At 38.0% G+C, this 17,693-nt stretch overlaps 1 protein-coding gene and 1 long non-coding RNA gene across 2 annotated transcripts in view; one reads left to right on the forward strand and one right to left on the reverse strand.

Annotated features, from left to right (window-relative positions):
• Positions 1-5,069: 5,069 nt before the first annotated feature.
• LOC111539752 overlaps positions 5,070-17,693 on the reverse strand; it is a 341,617-nt gene continuing 328,993 nt past the window's right edge. Inside the window, exon 4 of the long non-coding RNA XR_002730765.1 lies at positions 5,070-7,012. This is a non-coding gene — a long non-coding RNA (uncharacterized LOC111539752). The remainder of the gene's footprint in view (positions 7,013-17,693) is intronic.
• Positions 10,766-17,693, forward strand: part of CHST9 (carbohydrate sulfotransferase 9) — a 279,908-nt gene continuing 272,980 nt past the window's right edge. The window contains exon 1 of the mRNA XM_023207750.2: positions 10,766-10,945. The gene's annotated coding sequence lies outside the window, so the exon portion shown is untranslated. The remainder of the gene's footprint in view (positions 10,946-17,693) is intronic.

Genomic DNA, 17,693 nt, shown 5'->3' on the forward strand with positions numbered 1-17,693 from the left:
AGTCTCTGAGATTACTGTTGTTTCAAGGTGTAAGAGTCCAAAGAGGTCAACAATTTTAGTGGAAATACCAATGATAAAAGTGGAAAGAGATGGTAAGAGATCTTCAATCTGCAGACAACTTTTTAGCCACATGAAAGATCTATTCATCACACATGAAAAGCTCACCAGAATTAATTATAGGACTGATCCTGGATTTCATGATGAACCAATGGTGTGATTTATGATTTTCATTAAAAATGTACACTAGAAACAGAAGTAATTGACTTGCTATATTGTATGTGTGTGTGTGTATGCATAATGCAGGCATAAGGGGACCCACGTTATGATTAATAACATAATTATTTACACACACCTAGAGATAGGCCCAAATATGGAACATTCTTCAAGGAGAAATTTTTCTATTTTAAAAGATCTTTAAAAGATGGTAGGTCATGCCTGTAACCCCAGAACTCTGGGAGGATAAGGTGGGAGGATCACTTGAGTCCAGAGTTCAAGACCAGCCTGGGCAACATAAGGAGACCTTGTCTCTACAAAAATATTAAAATAAAAACTTAGCTGGGCAGGATGACATGCATTCGTAGTTCCAGCTACCCAGGAGGCTGAAGTGGGAGGATCGCTTGAGCCCAGGAGCTCGAGGCTGCAATGAGCTATGATTGCATCGCAGCATTCCAGCTTGGGTGACAGAGCAAGTTCCTGTCTCAAAAAATAACAAAATAAAAAATCTATATTAACTCAACTGTTGTCTATTGATATTCATTATCAACATGTATAAATCTGACTATCTCTATTTAAAATCTTCTGGAGGCTTCCCTTACATATAAAATGAAGTGTGGATGCCATGTCCTGTCCCAACCACCCTCATAGCTGGGCTCCTTCCTTCCACGTCTTTAACCTCAGCTCAAGGTGTCTCGCCTTGCCACAGTATTTGGCTTCCTTTCTTTTCTTTAAATAGGCCAAACTCTTTCACAACTCAGGGTCTTCACACACGCTGATCCTTCTGTCTGAAACACCATTCTCCAGGCTGTTGGCTTAGTTTACTCCTTCTCATCTTTAAGGACTCTGCTCAAACATCACCTTCTTTCTTGATACCTCAGTATCCTCTCCCCCTATTAACTATTGTAGAACCCTGGTTATTTCCTTCATTAAAATTTTAGTCTTTATTTCTCTTGTTTATTTATTTGTATGTTTATTTGGTATTCTTTTCCTGCTAGAATTAATCAACATGAAGGTGATTTTCTTGTTTATGTGGCAATCTTCAAAGGGCACTGTAGACATGGAGAAGCTCAATAAATATTTGTTAAACAAATGAACAAAAGAAAAGGCTTCTTATATATATATGTACATATATACACACATATATAACATATATGTAATATATAGTACTTGGTGCTTTACATTTTAGCCCATTTCTTTTTTTTTTTCAGTAGTTACTAACTATGGCTTTTTTTTTTTAATTTTTATTTGAATAGGGTATAGGTGGTTCTTAGTTACACGGATAAATTATTTACTGGTGATTTCTGAGATTGTAGTGCACCTATCACCTAAGCAGTATATACTGTACCCAATATGTAGTCTTTTATCCCTCACCCCCCACTCAACCTTCCCCTTTCCTGAGTCCCCAAAGTCCATTATATCATTCTTGCGCCTTTGCATCCTCATAGCTTAGCTCCCACTTATAAGTGAGAGTATATGATATTTGGTTTTCCATTCCTAAATTACTTCAATAAGAATAATGGCCTCCAGCTCCATCCAAGTTGCTGAAAAAGACATTATTCCTTTTTATAACTGAGTAGCATTCCATGGTGTATATGTACCACATTTTCTTTATCCACTTCTTGGTTGATGTAGCTCATTTTCTTTTATATTTTAAAGATATTTTTCTTTTATAAATCTTGAAGACAGCTTAAAAATGCTAGATTATTTGGTCTTTTCCACGGATCTTATTTTAAATTTAATTATTATTTTTTTTTTTTTTTTTTGAGACGAAGTCTCACTCTGTCGCCCAGGCTGGAGAGCAGTGGCGCAATCTCCGCTCACTACAAGCTCCGCCACCTCCTGGGTTAATGCCATTCTCCTGCCTCAGCCTCCCTAGAAGCTGGGACTACGGGACTACAGGCACCCACCACCACGCCCGGCTAATTTTTTTGTATTTTCAGTAGAGACAGGGTTTCACCGCGTTAACCAGGATGGTCTCGATCTCCTGACCTCGTGATCCGCCCGCCTCGGCCTCCCAAAGTGCTGCGATTACAGGCGTGAGCCACCGCACCCAGCTAAATTCATTTTTTTTTCTCTTCTTCTTTTTTTCTTTTTGAGACAAGGTCTCACTGTCACCCAAGCTGGAGTGCAGCAGCACAATCACGGCTTACTGCAGCCTTGGCCTCTTAGGCTCAGTCATCCTCCCAAGTAGCTGACATTACATGTGTGCACCACAATGCCTGGCTAATTTTTGTATTTTTTTGTCAAGATGAAGTTTTTCCACATTGCCCAGGCTGGTCTTGAATTCCTGAGCTCAAGCAATCCACCCACCTTGGCCTCCCAAAGTGCTCTGATTACAGGTGTGAGCCACCACATCAGGCTTACAATTTAAATTTTAAAACAAATGCTTAGCAGAGGCTGTGTTTATTTTGCTAAAGTGACAGACTACTTAAGGTATCCATGGTATCTATAAATATTTACTAGTTCTTTTCATCAACAGACATGCTTCAAAATATTCAAGTAAAGTACGAAGTAATAACAAACACTGAGCTTTAACCTCCCTAACTTGATGCTTTTTCATTATTTATTAATGTCACTTCTTTGCTGCTTTCTATTTCATCCTATGTGATATAGTCATTTGTGTATTCAGCACCTGTGATAGCTCATTATGGTTAAAAGTAATGCCATTTTGCTGCATTTAATCTGAAAGGTGATTTAAAAGTTTATTTATGGCTAAGGAGTGGTCATTGAACATTCCATTTTCATGCTTTAATTCCTGATATTTACCATATTTACAATAAAGTTGTCAATTGGGGCATATTTGTTTCTAGATTTTTTTCTTTTCCTTTTTTTTTTTTTTTCTTTTTGAGACAGAGTCTCGCTCTGTCACCAGGCTGGAGAGCAGTGGTATGATCTCAGCTCACTGCAACCTCCACCTCCTGGGTTCAAGTGATTTTCCTACCTCAGCCTCCCAAGTAGCTGGGACTACAGGGGCATGCCACCACATCCAGCTAATATTTGTATTTTTAGCAGAGACAGGGTTTCACCATGTTGGCCAGATGGTCTCAATCTCTTGATCTCCTGATCCACCCACCTCGGCCTCCCAAAGTGCTGGGATTACAGGCGTGAGCCACAGCGCCTGGCCTGTTTCTAGATTTCTTATGCCATACCTTTGCTCTCCTTCTTGCTACTTCTTCACATTGAAACACATTTTACTTTTCTCTGCTACTAAAATCTTTAGTCAGCATAACCACAGACAAGGGCCAGCTCCTGTGCTGGGAAAAATATCTGCACACCTAACCCAGAAGTATAAACAGTGTTCAGAGGTAATAGGTATTTAATTCATTTGCTTTTAGCTGTGGTTGAAAAAAGACTGCACAAGAATTCTACAGTTTCTTGGCAAATAATGTAGATGTGATTTAGTACTCCATGAAATGCAGTCACATGTATCTAAACAATGGAGATCGGATAGCTATGTGCAGATTTGTTAAATGGTCCCTCCAATCAAGATGAAAAAGAAAGCTTGAAGGATGTATCAACGGTGACATCGTGAAAGCTTATAAAATTTGTGACCCAACATCAAAAATTAGACTGTATCACAATGTAACTACAATGGAAGAGTTTCCGTGCATGGAGATTTTTTACAAAATAAGATTGATATTTGAAAATCAAGAATTAAAGTGCCCAGAACAATGGCTAGCTACTACATAGAACATGAGGCAACAAGATAGAGGAAGAAAGGGAGACTTATCAATGTAATAGTGATGTCACTTCATTGAGCTATTTTAATTAATTCAAACATTAATTCATAAATGCCTAAATCTAGGATTTCCCATAAACTGAAATATGAAAACATTCTAAGGTAATTGCATTAGGACACATTCCTCCTTGGAAATTTTATTCTTAGGTGTTACCATGTGTATTAAGAAATGTATTGAAGAATAGACTTTAGCAAGAGATTGTATCTTGAACTTATTTTTTTTTTTTTACCTTATTAACTAAGGTTCAGGTTATATTCACAATTATAAGCCAGAAATAGCATCTTTGTTTTCCCTCTAAAATAAGGTGGCCTGTCAAGTTCTAAATCCCACTGTCATTACCCCTCACAAGTACAAGATGTAAATATCTAATAGACACTTGCTTTCTTTTCTAACTGTTAGAGGATTTTTAAAAATTTTATTACAAGGGGAAAAAAACTTTTAAATAGACCAACTATCCAAATGTTATTTAGAATAGCTATATGTAGACATAGATTCAGATGTAAATAACTAGCTAAATAAAAACATAAGCTTAATGATACTAAGCTGAATTGGTTTCATTTTCAACTCACTTTAAGTATTATCATTAGAAATAATATCTGTAGCACACTGCTAATATTATACTTATTTTATAATGCTACTGAGCACAAATTTCTTTTACAGTAATTTTTCATCATATGTATTAGTCTTCAAAAATCATTATATACCTTTATTTGAAAAAAAAAATCCTCCCATTAAGGACAACACACTTTGAACAGTAAACAAAATCCCTTCCCTCAAAAAGGCTAGGTCAGTCACCACGCCCTGTGTCCCTCTGGGCTGAAATGATATTAGATTTGGTGAGGTGAGCTGTATATCACAAGTACTCCCAGTGCTGGAAGAGGAAATATTTCATTGCATGGGGTGGGGGATGGATTTAGAATTACTCTGTGCCCTCAAATGCTATATTTTATCTTAGGATACATCACTGACATACTCTCTATTTCATCAAATTTCTTACCAGCTTGCCTGTTACCTGCATTCTCTCCTTCAAGTACACATACACACACACATACATGCGTGCACGAACATGCACATCATTGATAGAAATCACAAAGCCATTTTTCCTTTTTCTTGTTATTCACTCCCAGCAGATCTTTTTCCTGTAAGCTTACCACTTCTAAATTTAATGATATGGGTTTTGAGTTTATTATTTAAAGGAATCACATCTTGCTAATTTTTGTATACAAGACACCGGCACATAGTGTCTATACTGACTAAACAGGCCAAGCTTTGTGAGTTAATTAATAACATATTTGGTAAGAAAAGGTCCATCAGTATCTTATCCCTTTACCTGACAATGTCAAAACATACAGGATGGAAGGTATCTCATTAATTCAGACCATTTCAAATCAATTTTATTTTGACTTAGGGTCTTGAAATAATGTATCATTATCTTTGGCCATATCAAAAACTGAACCCAGTTGGAAAATATTATATGTCCAAATATTGGTTTAGAGGAAAGTATAGCATTTTTTTGGTAAATTGTTCACACAGAATTTTCCCTATTCCAATCACCTATCAAAAACCATCAAAAATGTAAAACATAATTTCTTTCTACAGAAGAACATTTATATTTCCACATTTTATCTATTTCCAATTTAGGTTTTGCTATATACACACATTATCTCATAAAAATTGTTATAAGACTTCATTGTTTAGGACTTAAAAGTAACTATTAGGAAAGGTTTTATTTTATATTTCAAAAGGAAATTTATACTTGCTTAGTTTAAGAAATTACGTGCATAACTTCCCAAGCAACTTTGATTTTCCTAAAATAACTGCAAGCATTTCTTATTCAATCAACCAATCAATATATATTTATTGACCTGCTCTTTTTACCAAGACTATGAGGCGCTGACTGTTCTAAGTTGTTTGACCTTGAATTATTGCTTTGCTGGGGCAGCTGATATATAATAATAATGTCAACACATCTTGTTTCATTTTTATTTACTTATAATTATCTCTTAGTTTTTCTGTTTGATCAGTATTATTTTTCGTACAACTTAAAATTTATAATTCTTTAGGAGTCATAGTTCTTCCTCATTTACTATTAATTCTATGCTCTTTCCATAAGGCATTTTCCCCTTTGCATTCTGCTTTTTCTTCCCAATATTCTTCTGAACACTTAAATTGTGCTTTAGTTATAGATATTTGGTCCTCGATTTGTTCTTGATTTTTAAGAAAATAATACCTTCCTTAAAAAATGTTAAAGACAGAATCAAATCTTTTTTAAATTATGTCTTCCTCACACAATAATTTTGATCTACCCCAAATTATAAAATTTGCTATACCTCATGCTATGGCAGGAGGTAAATCATTATGTTTCCAGATCTCTCCTTGACTGGAAAATCTTAATGTTTTCTCCTTTCTCCTATTCATTCTTGATGCTACAATGATTTCTTCTTAAATTTCAGAAAGGAATTTCTACTTTGTACAATACCACATTCTGTATCCTATAGATCGACTTCTGGTAATCAGGCCTTTGTTTCTCTCTTGTATTCACATTTTTTTTGTTGTCAATTTCTTCTACTGAAGAAAAGTCTGCATCAGCCTTTTATTTCCTGATTAGAATTCACTTTAAATGTCACTGCACAGATAAATCAATATGTGAAGGTGAAAATGACTTGAAGAGCTTTGTCAAGGTAAGTGTTCTTTATCAGACATCATGGGAGTTTTGAAACCAGAAGGATCCTTAGGGCTTATGGAGTTCAATGACCTCATGCACTGCAGATGAGGAAACTGAGCTTAGGAAGAGAAGACTTAACATGAACAAACCCTGTTCTCCAAGACTCTTTCTATTTCATAGCACTAATGGAAGCTTTCTAAAAGTGATTTTAAATTTTTAATAGTTGTTTGTTTTTATTTTTTTCCCCCAGAAATATCTGGATATGGTGGATTTTATCTTCTCTTTCAAGAGTTCTGTCACTCTCTTCTTCTGGTTCAGTGGGCTTGTGTTCACTTGACCATGAATCAGCATAAATCACATTCTATCATTTTTTTCTAGTTTTATTCCTATGCTACAGAATAAAAGCAAGATAAGATGAAGGGAAGCTAGTGTAGCTACTGGACTATCCTCTATTGTCTTGTGTAAAAATATCTCTTCCCAGATAAATATATCCCTGCTTTCCCTGAAAAATTAGTTGGAGTCTTAAATAAGAAGGTTTACAGGTATTTGCAGCACCCACATGACCTGGCATATTGTGCTGAATGCATTTCTGCTGAATTTTGACTTTGGCCATTCATTAAGCCAAGTCATCATTAACACCTGCATGATTAAAAGTATAAACTCAAAAATAGCAAGAAGTATCCCTTAGCAGTGTCATGCTGATACCTTAAATTAGTTGTTTTGTTTTGTTTTTTGGTACATAAGGAAACCAGGAAAATATCCTTTCCTACTCTTTTCCTACCTTTCTACCCCAGGTCACCTTACACACATTTTTCGTCTGTGTGAGCAGCTCACTGAAGTCATTCTTTATACTACTAGTTACACTTTCAAAGTTAAGTTTAACTTTGTCATTGTGCTTAGCATAATGGTATCAGCATTATATGTCTTGTCCAAATAAACCTGAGAATGATAACGTCTTCCTTCTATAAAGGTACTCTTGCTATTGAATATACCTTGAGTTTTGATGCAGAAACCACGTTTATGGACCATCATTGTTACTAACGTATTCATTAAAGGAACAATGATCCATAAGCTTCACACTTGCCCAGAAGCAGTCAATAGTTAAACATTTTAAGAAATTGAAAGAACTAAACAAAATAAATAGACTGGAGAGTTTAGAAACATGCTGTGAATCAATGTCTTAGAAACAATTCACTGTGTAAAATTAAATTAGTTTAACTCCAAAATTAAAAGGTAATATATTCACATAGCAATATAACTTCCAATCAAATGGCATGAGAAGATGCATCTTATACTGGTGCTTGGTATACATTTTTAGGTAATTTTTTGTTCTTTTATTCATCAACATCGGATATTAATAAAATTCAATTTTCTATAATAGTAATTCTTCAACTTTTTTTTTTTTTTTTTTTTTTTGAGGCAGAGTCTCGCTCTATTGCAGGGGCTGGAGTGCAGTGGCCGGATCTCAGCTCACTGCAAGCTCCGCCTCCCGGGTTTACGCCATTCTCCTGCCTCAGCCTCCCGAGTAGCTGGGACTACAGGCGCCCGCCACCTCGCCCGGCTAGTTTTTTGTATTTTTTTTAGTAGAGACGGGGTTTCACCGTGTTAGCCAAGATGGTCTCGATCTCCTGACCTCGTGATCCGCCCGTCTCGGCCTCCCAAAGTGCTGGGATTACAGGCTTGAGCCACTGCGCCCGGCCTCAACTTTTTAAAATCAGTTTTAAACAGAGGTCTAGGAATGAAAGACAGCCACAGTTATAAGTATTTGATTGCTGTGATAGATAAGTGAATAAAATAGATTCTAAAGACTGGAAAACCCCATAATGGACTAGCAATGTCTAGTAGTTCATCAATCAAGCAAATTCAATAAGTTGACCTGATCATGCCCATTTCCCCCGTTAGCTACTAAAACTTTTCAATTTATGCTCATTTTGAGCATAGAACTATATTCAAATACAGTTCTAATGATATTCTTGCTCAACTTCAGAGAAGGCACAGGCCACAAAATTTGCATGTCTTGCAACAGGCAAGAAGTAGAGTTCAGGTATTATGAGGTTGGCCTGAATTTCCTCACTGCTGTGATATCATGGATAGTACCAACTCCAAGAATTCATAGAAGATGGATGGATACACAGGTAACCAAACCAAGACCGAATAAGTTAAATGGTTAGTTCATTCAAGGAGCACTCATCAATTGTTTACCAGGCATGTGTCAGTTAAATACAGCTCAAGGAACACTAGCTTGTTTCTTTAAAAGTTCAACTCAAGAAACATTTATTCTATTGGAAAATGAGGATCTGTCCTATATGAAGGACTGACTCTGGGTTAAAAGTTAATAAATCAGCAAGTTGTATTACAATGGTTTGCTTTTGTGGAATGATTTGTTTACTTTTTTTTATTTTCCAAATTTTCAATAATGTGTTTATATGGCATTCATAACTTTAAAACTCCTTTACAATTAAGCTGAAATAAAAAGAAACCTACAAAACAGAACAAAAAACCCCAGCAGATATACAAATTTAAAAAATTAAACTCTTATTTCTATTCAAGTCCTTTGCCCATTTGTATCAGGTTATTTGACTTTTTGTTGTTGAGTTGTAGGAGCGCTTTATAGATTCTGGATATTAATCATAGCAGAGATCTAACATTGTCAAATTCATAGAAGCAAAAAGTAGAATGGTAATTACCAAGTGCTAGAGGGGAGAGGGAAAAGGGGAGCTGTTTGATGGATAACGTTTCAAGTTTGCAAGATGAAGAAATTCTGAAGATCTATTTTACGACAATGTGCATGTATGTTAACACTACTGAACTGTACATTAAAAATGGTAAAAATGTGTTTTTTCCCCAATTTTTAAAAATGCGTGAAAATAAAACACTTGTGACAGAATAATAAAATCAGGCTCTGTTTAAAAAGAAACCAGCATCAGGCAAACAAGTTCTATAATGGTAATTCTTCTATAATGGTAATTCTTCTATAATGGTAATTCTTCAAAGAACCAAAGTTCACTGCCACCAGATGTGTTATTCCTAAACCATTAATAAGAATAAGACCTGCTGGAAATGCATAAGGCTAATATTTCAATTTCAGCAAAAACAGCAACAAAATTCTAATGTCGTAATAAGGTAGGTTTAACTAGTTAATGCTTTTTTTTGAAAAAAAGTTTTTTTCGTTAATTTATAGAAATCATCTGAATGCAAAATAAGCAAACAAGGATTCATTTATTTTTATTTGCCCTAGTTTGGTGAAATTGTTGCTAGCATAATGTTTAGGACTAATGTTTAAACCTTAGCGAACCATTTTTATTTTTTCTTTTCTCTCTCTCTCTCTCTCTCTCTTTCAAGGCAAGGTCTTGCTCTGTTACCCAGGCTGGAGTGCAGTGTCAGGATCAGAGCTCACTGCAGCCTTTTACTCCTAGTTTCAAGCGATCCTCCCGCCCGGGCCTCCCAAAGCCTGTTGTTTCCTTTAATGATTTTAAAATGTTATTCTAGTGTTTGGTCTTTGCAAAGCCCTTTAAAACCGCCAACTTCAGCTTGTCCGATTTTGAAATCTCAGCCTGGCTCAGGCTGAGAAATCTCCTGGGTCTTGAACATTATAAATGGGTCCTAGGCTCATTTTGAGGGAGTCCTGGTTTGCACAAACCTGCTGCTGAACTTAGCCGTACTTACAAAAAGCACTTTATTGATCTATTATAATTGATGTATTAAAACAAACAAACATCACCTCCAGTCTGTAAAGCAAAACACATTCTGACTTGGGAGTTGATGTTTGCGACAGCCTTCTAACCTATGGATGTACCCCTCAGGACTGCGTTTCTAGAAAAGCTAGGAGAAGACCCCAGGGCAGGGGAGAGGAGAGGGCGAATTGGGAAAGAACTGCGAGGGTAATCACTTCCTCGACAGGGCATGGGGTGTTACGTGAGCCCTGGGACGCGGAGCTAGGAGGGAGGGTGAGTGGCCAGCGGAGGCGAGGCCAGAAAGTCGGAGGAAAGAGGGGACGAGAGAGCCACAAAGGCAGAGCGGGAGAAGGCAGGGCAGGCAGCGGGCGCGAGGGAGAGAAAAAGAGGGAGGCGGAGCTGCCCGGGCGGGCGGGGGAGCGGGCGCGGAGGCGGCGCCGCAGCCCCAGCCCGGCCGGACGTGCGAGGGCCAGGGCCAGGGTGAGCGCCCGACTCCGGGCTGCCCCGGCTCCTGTCGCCGCGCTCAGCTCTCAGCCACCTCACGGCTGCCAGGAGTGCGCGGGAGTTTGCCCTGGAGCGCGGGGAAGTTTCCTCCGAAGCTGCGCTCCTGGAACAGCAGCACCTGCAAGCGCCCGGCAGCGGCCCGCGAGGTAACCGTGCTGGAGCCGGGGCTGGGGCTGGGCGCACTGGAGGGGCAGAGATGACAGGGCGCCGCTGGGTACCCGCGCCGGGAGCGGGCTCTGGTGGGCGGGGACGTGCGGCCTCACCTTTCCAGGTGCTTCGCCGCTGGGGATGCGGGAGGCATCTTCCTTTTCCGCTCTCCCCGGCGTCCAGTATTCCAACCCACTTCCCTTCACTTCAGTGGATGGAGGACAGGAGGTGGGAGGCGGGAGCAGGAGGGGATCCTGACTTTGAGGGGGCGCTGGAGAAGGACGGCCGCGTGAACTTGTCAGCTACCTGAGCTGCCTTCCTGCGCCCCAGCGGGGCACCCTGGACGCCACAGTTGCGGAGTCAGACCCCGCTTGGGGCAGGCAGAGGTTGGAAAGAGAACGGCAGGAACAGCCTTGAGTTTTTGCTGCCAGTCTGTCCAGTCCTCCAACGTGTGTGTGGCAGAAAGACGAGCATCTGTGCTGCGGGGGTGCCTCCTTTGCGTCAGTCTCAAACTCCGCGACCTGGCTCAGGCTGGGGCGCAGGCTGAGAGCAAGGTGGAAGGGAAGTTAGGGGGACTGGGAGGCCAGGTACGATCGTGGCCAGAGCAGAGGGGCTGGGAGAGGTGATCTGAGGAGGGGGCTGCAAGTGGGTTGGGGAGAGAAGGAATGGTGTGTTTGTTTCTGCTGCTGTTACTTTCACAGCGTTACCCGCTGCCTCTTCTGCCCCATTTGAACATCCTGCCTATCAGCATGTTTCTGTTAGAAGGTGTTATGGTTGATGCCTGTCAGGAGTTATTTCCAACTAAGTTTACAGGTGCTAAGTCTAGAGCTGCAGGCCTTCCTCCTTTCTCTCTCTGCGGTCCACCCCCAGCTCCCTCCCACAAACAAACTGTGCCTGAATAATTCCCAGCGTTTTGAAAGCGATGGCAAGTGAATAATATACAATGTGTGTGTGACTTTTTTCTCCCTCTTATGCTATCAGATTCAAATCAAAACGCCGTGGATGCTTAATAGGACTCCCTTTTTGCAGTTTTTCTGATAATTGAGAGTATTACCAATGTTTATTTTTCTTCGCTGTAACCTCAGAATTGCGTTAATCTATCTTTGTACAATTTTATTTACATTGTTATTATTCCTCTTGGTTTGAAGGCCGTGGGCCTCTTTTCAACTCACATATACACACCTAAATGCAGTGTGACCATATTTAGTATTTGTCTGTCTTCTGATTCAGTTGCCGGGCACCTGCTAATTGCAGTACCTAATCATAACACCATATGCCTGCCAACGAACGTGAGGATAAGGTGAATGCTATTGTTTTTCATGGGCAAGAGCACCCTGAACTACCGCTTTTTATTATTGCTCAAAGGGTTTAAGAGCTTGAATCAAAGTGAATCAAATTTACAAAGCAATATTACAATTCTACACCATAGGAGCAAACAGATTCCTAGGCACTTAGTTGACTAGTAATTGAGGAAAAATTAAAATCCTCTCATCGTATGGAAAGCATTAAGATTGCACATAGTCAATAAGAAATAGCACACACTAAATGCCCCCAGAAAATGAGAAGAATGTTCCTCCTACCTCATTTGGTTTTTATCTCCTTCATTACAGTACCGTCCTCCAGAAAATGAGCACCTTGCATATAGATGTTGGTATGTACTAAACACCATATTTTTTAATACAGAGGCTTGGTGATAGTCCAAAAACATAAATGTTTCAAATCATTACCAACCATCTGTCCTCTCCCACTCACTTACAGCACAATGTTTTCTTTTCACAGGTATCAAAACGTACTTACTCATTTCATACATTCCCATGACTATCCTGAAAGCTGTAATGGTATCCAGTGTTGACCCAAGTTCAGTAACTGCTGTGTTTGGCTTATTACACCATAAGCTCTGCTTCTTTTATTTTCAGTGAAAGAAGACATTCTAAAAGTTTCAAAGCACTTGGCCAAGGCTGGTGTATACTCCAGTAAAACTCTGATTGCTTCCCCCCACCCCAACCTTTTTGTTACCAGAGAGAAGCTGGAAATTAGTGCAGCTGCAGGACCCTCCTGATGACCTTCTTTTCCTTTCTTTCTGGTCACAAGGGTAGCATTTGATGCTCTGAAGCAGGGCATTAAACAGCCCCGTGACTTCAGAAACCTTGTGTGGTTTCCAGGAGAGTGTAACATCTTCCAAGGAAGAATTCACCAAATAAGAGACTAACTTACTTTTACAAACTCCAAATTCAATAAACCTAAGAAATACACATTGTTTCCCACATCAGTATTGCATATGAATAGCATAGGAGGTGAGATAGGTAATGAATAACATGTTTACCTGTATAGTGTTCTTTATATTTGAATTTGGGAATCTGGATGAGTTGGGATGTAATCAGCAGATAGATTCACACTCTTTGTTTTGTTGGTGTCATCAGTAAAGCAAGGTTTGAGATATTCAGTTCCCTATCCAAGAAAGGCTTCCCATTTAAGGGTGTTTGCTCTAATTAGAACTTCAATATTAGGGTATTTTATCATTCAAAATTTAGTTACATAGTAAATCCTTTGTTCCTTTAGCATAGCCAGCACATTAGGAAAATTCTTTTCACTCAAACACAGGCGCAATGTCCCAAAGCATTTTCGTATTTTTTGAGGAAAAAGATAGTGATGATTTCACACTTTGTAAATAATTGGTATGTACTTGAAGATTATCAGGAACCAAGAAAAAGTGGGGCATTATCACCGGCTATACTATTCTATACTGCTCTTTGCCTTGAAAGCGTTAAGATTCTCCTAACTTAGAAGAATGACTTTCGACAGAATAAACCCAAACTACAGATCATTTTGAAAGTAAAGTTGCCTTTAAAAATATAGTCTAATTAAAACCTTTGGATATTACATAAGAACATGTTACATCTTATTTTTCTGTATACTAAAAATGAATTATTGAGGAGAAACAGTTTCACCATGTATAGTAAGTACTCTGAATTATTCATGTTAATGAGAGAAGTAGAGGCAAAGATAATGTAAAATCATGGTTATTTAAAAAGTCATTTGTGTTTGCCTTTGGAATGTATTGCATGTTTGGTTTAAAAAAGATTTTCATTGTTGTTGCGGGCAAGTTGCCTTTCTAATTATTTTCTTGTGTTTAGGTTAATTTTTAAATGAGCTTTCATACCTCAAACACCAAAACTCATTTGTGAGGAGGTGGGGAAAATGGGCAGACAGCCCAGAAATGAGCTGGGTGGCAGAAGTAAGCAAACCTGGTATGAAAATTTTGCAGGAGTTTATATGTCATTCAGATAAAGATACTAAAGACTTGATTGTATACCTGTTTAATGAATATGTGTTAAGGATTAGATATGTTCCTAGCAAAAATAAGTCTTATAGTCAAAGTTTGAGAAATTCAATCCCACTTTACATGTAACAGGTGGTCAATATTTTTTAAAAAGTGATAATGGTTTCTCCTGAAAACCAAATAAGAATGTATTAATGTATGCATCTTACTATTAATGCACTGCATTTCTTTTTCTTTTTTGAGGCGGAGTCTCGCTCTGTCGCCCGGACTGGAGTGCAGTGGCCGGATCTCAGCTCACTGCAAGCTCCGCCTCCCGGGTTTAGGCCATTCTCCTGCCTCAGCCTCCCGAGTAGCTGGGACTACAGGCGCCCGCACCTCGCCCGGCTAATTTTTGTATTTTTAGTAGAGAAGGGGTTTCACCGTGTTAGCCAGGATGGTCACGATCTCCTGACCTCGTGATCCGCCCGTCTCAGCCTCCCAAAGTGCTGGGATTACAGGCTTGAGCCACCGCGCCCGGCCAATGCGCTGCATTTTTAAGTGTTTTCCTAAAGCGTACGTATGTTTGGCGTTAAATGGCATTCCTAGGCCTTATATATTAATATGTCCTTTTCAAGAGAAGGAATAGCAAGAAGCCATCTAAATAAGGGATATGGTGCATTTGATCTTTGTACCTATGCTCCAAATCAAAAACGCATTTCATCAAAGAGAACCTCTCAATTACTGTTACAGTGGACCAAGCTAGATAAAATAGTTGAAGTTCAGCAAGACTGCCAATTTAACAGATTTCTATTGTGTTTTTCAAAAGCTCTAGGGCAAAATTGGTTGTAAATAAGTTACTTGAGCAAGAAGCTGATTCATGCCATAGCATTAAACATCTTATTTATAGTCAGTTTTTAGTTGGACATAGATTTTGTTGAATTGTTAGTTCTGTAGACTGTTAGAATTTAGAAAACCTCTGTGTGGAAGGTTAGAACTGCCAAAAATATATGACAGGAAAAGCAGATAAGATCATTTTTATTTCAGATATTCACAGCCAAACTGTAACTTTTACAAAGTAAGGAGAATGGTGATAGAAAAGTAGATGTACCCTTCAGAATAGAGACTATGTTCTCATCATAAATGTGCTCACTACATAAAGTGTAGGGATGCTTTTTTTAAGGAAACATTTTCATTTTTTATAAGGCATGGCATTTTTTAAAGACTTGACTAGACTGAATATTTTAAAAGAAATATTGTGGTTGGAAATATAATTGAGACCCACAGGATACATTTTATATACATTTATTAAAGGAATCCGTTTCTTCTTATCAGTGCCTAAGTCTTAGGATCAAGATTATGCATTTTTTAATAGAGCTGGAAAGAACCTTAAAAGTAATTTATTCCTGTGTCCTCATTTTACAGTTGCAGACATAATGGGGACCTGCAGTGATCATGATGAACTGCTAAAGGTCACACTGGCAGTGGCAGAGCAGAAACTAGAAACCTGGTCTCCTGACTCCTCATCCAGCTACCTCTTAGAAAGTTAGATTAGTTAGGTAGGGGAGTTAACTCTTTCTGGCCATCATGGTATCAACTAATACGTGATAGTCATGGAATGAAGCAGTACAGAGGTAAATGTAGAAGGCTTGTGATTTGCTGTCTTCTCTTATACACTGAGTAGCCATCATGGACCAGACTTTGATCCTTGACTCTCTTAGACTCTGTCCTCTTTTAAAAACAAATACTTCGTTACTCCCTTATTATCCTCAAAAGCCATTTATAAATAATTACAGAATATAGTTGTAATGTTTAAAAGCTAATAAAAGTAATGAGTAATAAAATGTGTATTTCACTACTAATGCTTGGGGATAACTTTACTAGACATAGTAAAGTCAGCGCTTGTATGAATATATGATGAATAAATTTGAATTTAAGACAAATAAAACATCAGAAGACATCCCGTGCAAGAAAGTGGAAGAATGAGGGATAGACTTAAACTAGTGTTGAGATACTAACCACCCAGACTTATTTGTATGTGAAAACCGGAAGAAGGAAGTTAATGGTATAGGGAAAATTTGCCAAGTCAAATGTAGACTCTTGGAGTGGAGAAAATTTTAAAGTATAATATTTTGCAAATGAGAGAGTAAATACCATTGATATGCTCCACTAAAATCCCAAAATTACTTTCTGGAACATTTCCATGTTGTTACTAGTATGAATTCTATTTCAGGAGATGCAGGTTACTCACTGTATTGTCAATAAGTAAAATACTTCGAAAATAAAAATTACTGATTTGGTGCTGAGTTGGTCTTAAGTTTAATTTCTATCAACATTATAGTCTATCAATTCTAGAGTTAGAAGATAGAGTACATGAAATAATTAAACTATTATTATAAATTGCTTGGCTTTTGGTGGGAATGTAAATAAAATTCTTAAAATTATGTACCAGATTCTACAGTTTGATATTTATAACATTTAGTTCAATAGGACACATAAACTTTATATGGAATATTTTTAGAAAAACTCATCATTAAATTGGACTGCCTCCCCCTATATACACTAAAAGCCAATAGCACACCACCACTATCACCACCAATAATTTGTGACAACCCTGAACATACCTAAAATATATTGTAGGGGTGTTACTTGCCATTATGAGAGCCATAGAGCTAGATAACCAAGATTTTTATGTAGGCGTGGATTATTTTTCGTGCCCCTACCTATCTATCTTTACTTCTTTTAAGTAGGACCATGCCATTTGTTCACTGATCCCCTAGCTCTAATGGACCAGAACCATAGACCTCACTGCCCTCAAGCAGGTCATGTTCTAATCTTTTTCTGTCACTGTCACCTTTATAAAAATTCACTTACTCTGGTTCTTGTTTCTCTTAGGAATCTATCTTTTCTGGGTGACAATAAGTGGTGACCAACTGAAGTACATGCTGGATAATATTTTAGTTGTCTTAGGCCTTAACTTTGCTTAAATGTTTATCTCCATAAAGCACTGAAAGTTTTCATATATATATGTATACACACACATACATATGTATATACACACATATATACATGTATATATAGACATTATCACATACATGTATGCATGTATGTATATGTATATATGTGCATATTTATGAAAGCATGTATGTATACACACATAATTTTAGGCTTTGAGAAAACAGGAAAGGAGATATTATTAAGGCTTATATTTTTAATGCCCTTGAAACATGCTTATGCAAAAAAGAACTGCACTAGTCTAATACTGGAAGTTATACCATAAAACATCGTGCTATGAAGTATGCTTATAGTAAAAGCCCAAAAGCTATTACCAACCCAAATAAACTGCTATATTAGAATTTTGTTATATTGTTTGTGATAGATGCATCCTGTGCTATCATATTAGAAGTTGAGGGGAAGCGGTGTGGTCAATTTTGTCTGTTTCGGAGGTGTTTAATCTTACAGAAGTAAGAGAGTAAGAAGTCTACTGGACT

This window comes from Piliocolobus tephrosceles, chromosome 18 (assembly GCF_002776525.5).
Source record: "Piliocolobus tephrosceles isolate RC106 chromosome 18, ASM277652v3, whole genome shotgun sequence".
NCBI classification, from domain to species: domain Eukaryota; kingdom Metazoa; phylum Chordata; class Mammalia; order Primates; family Cercopithecidae; genus Piliocolobus; species Piliocolobus tephrosceles.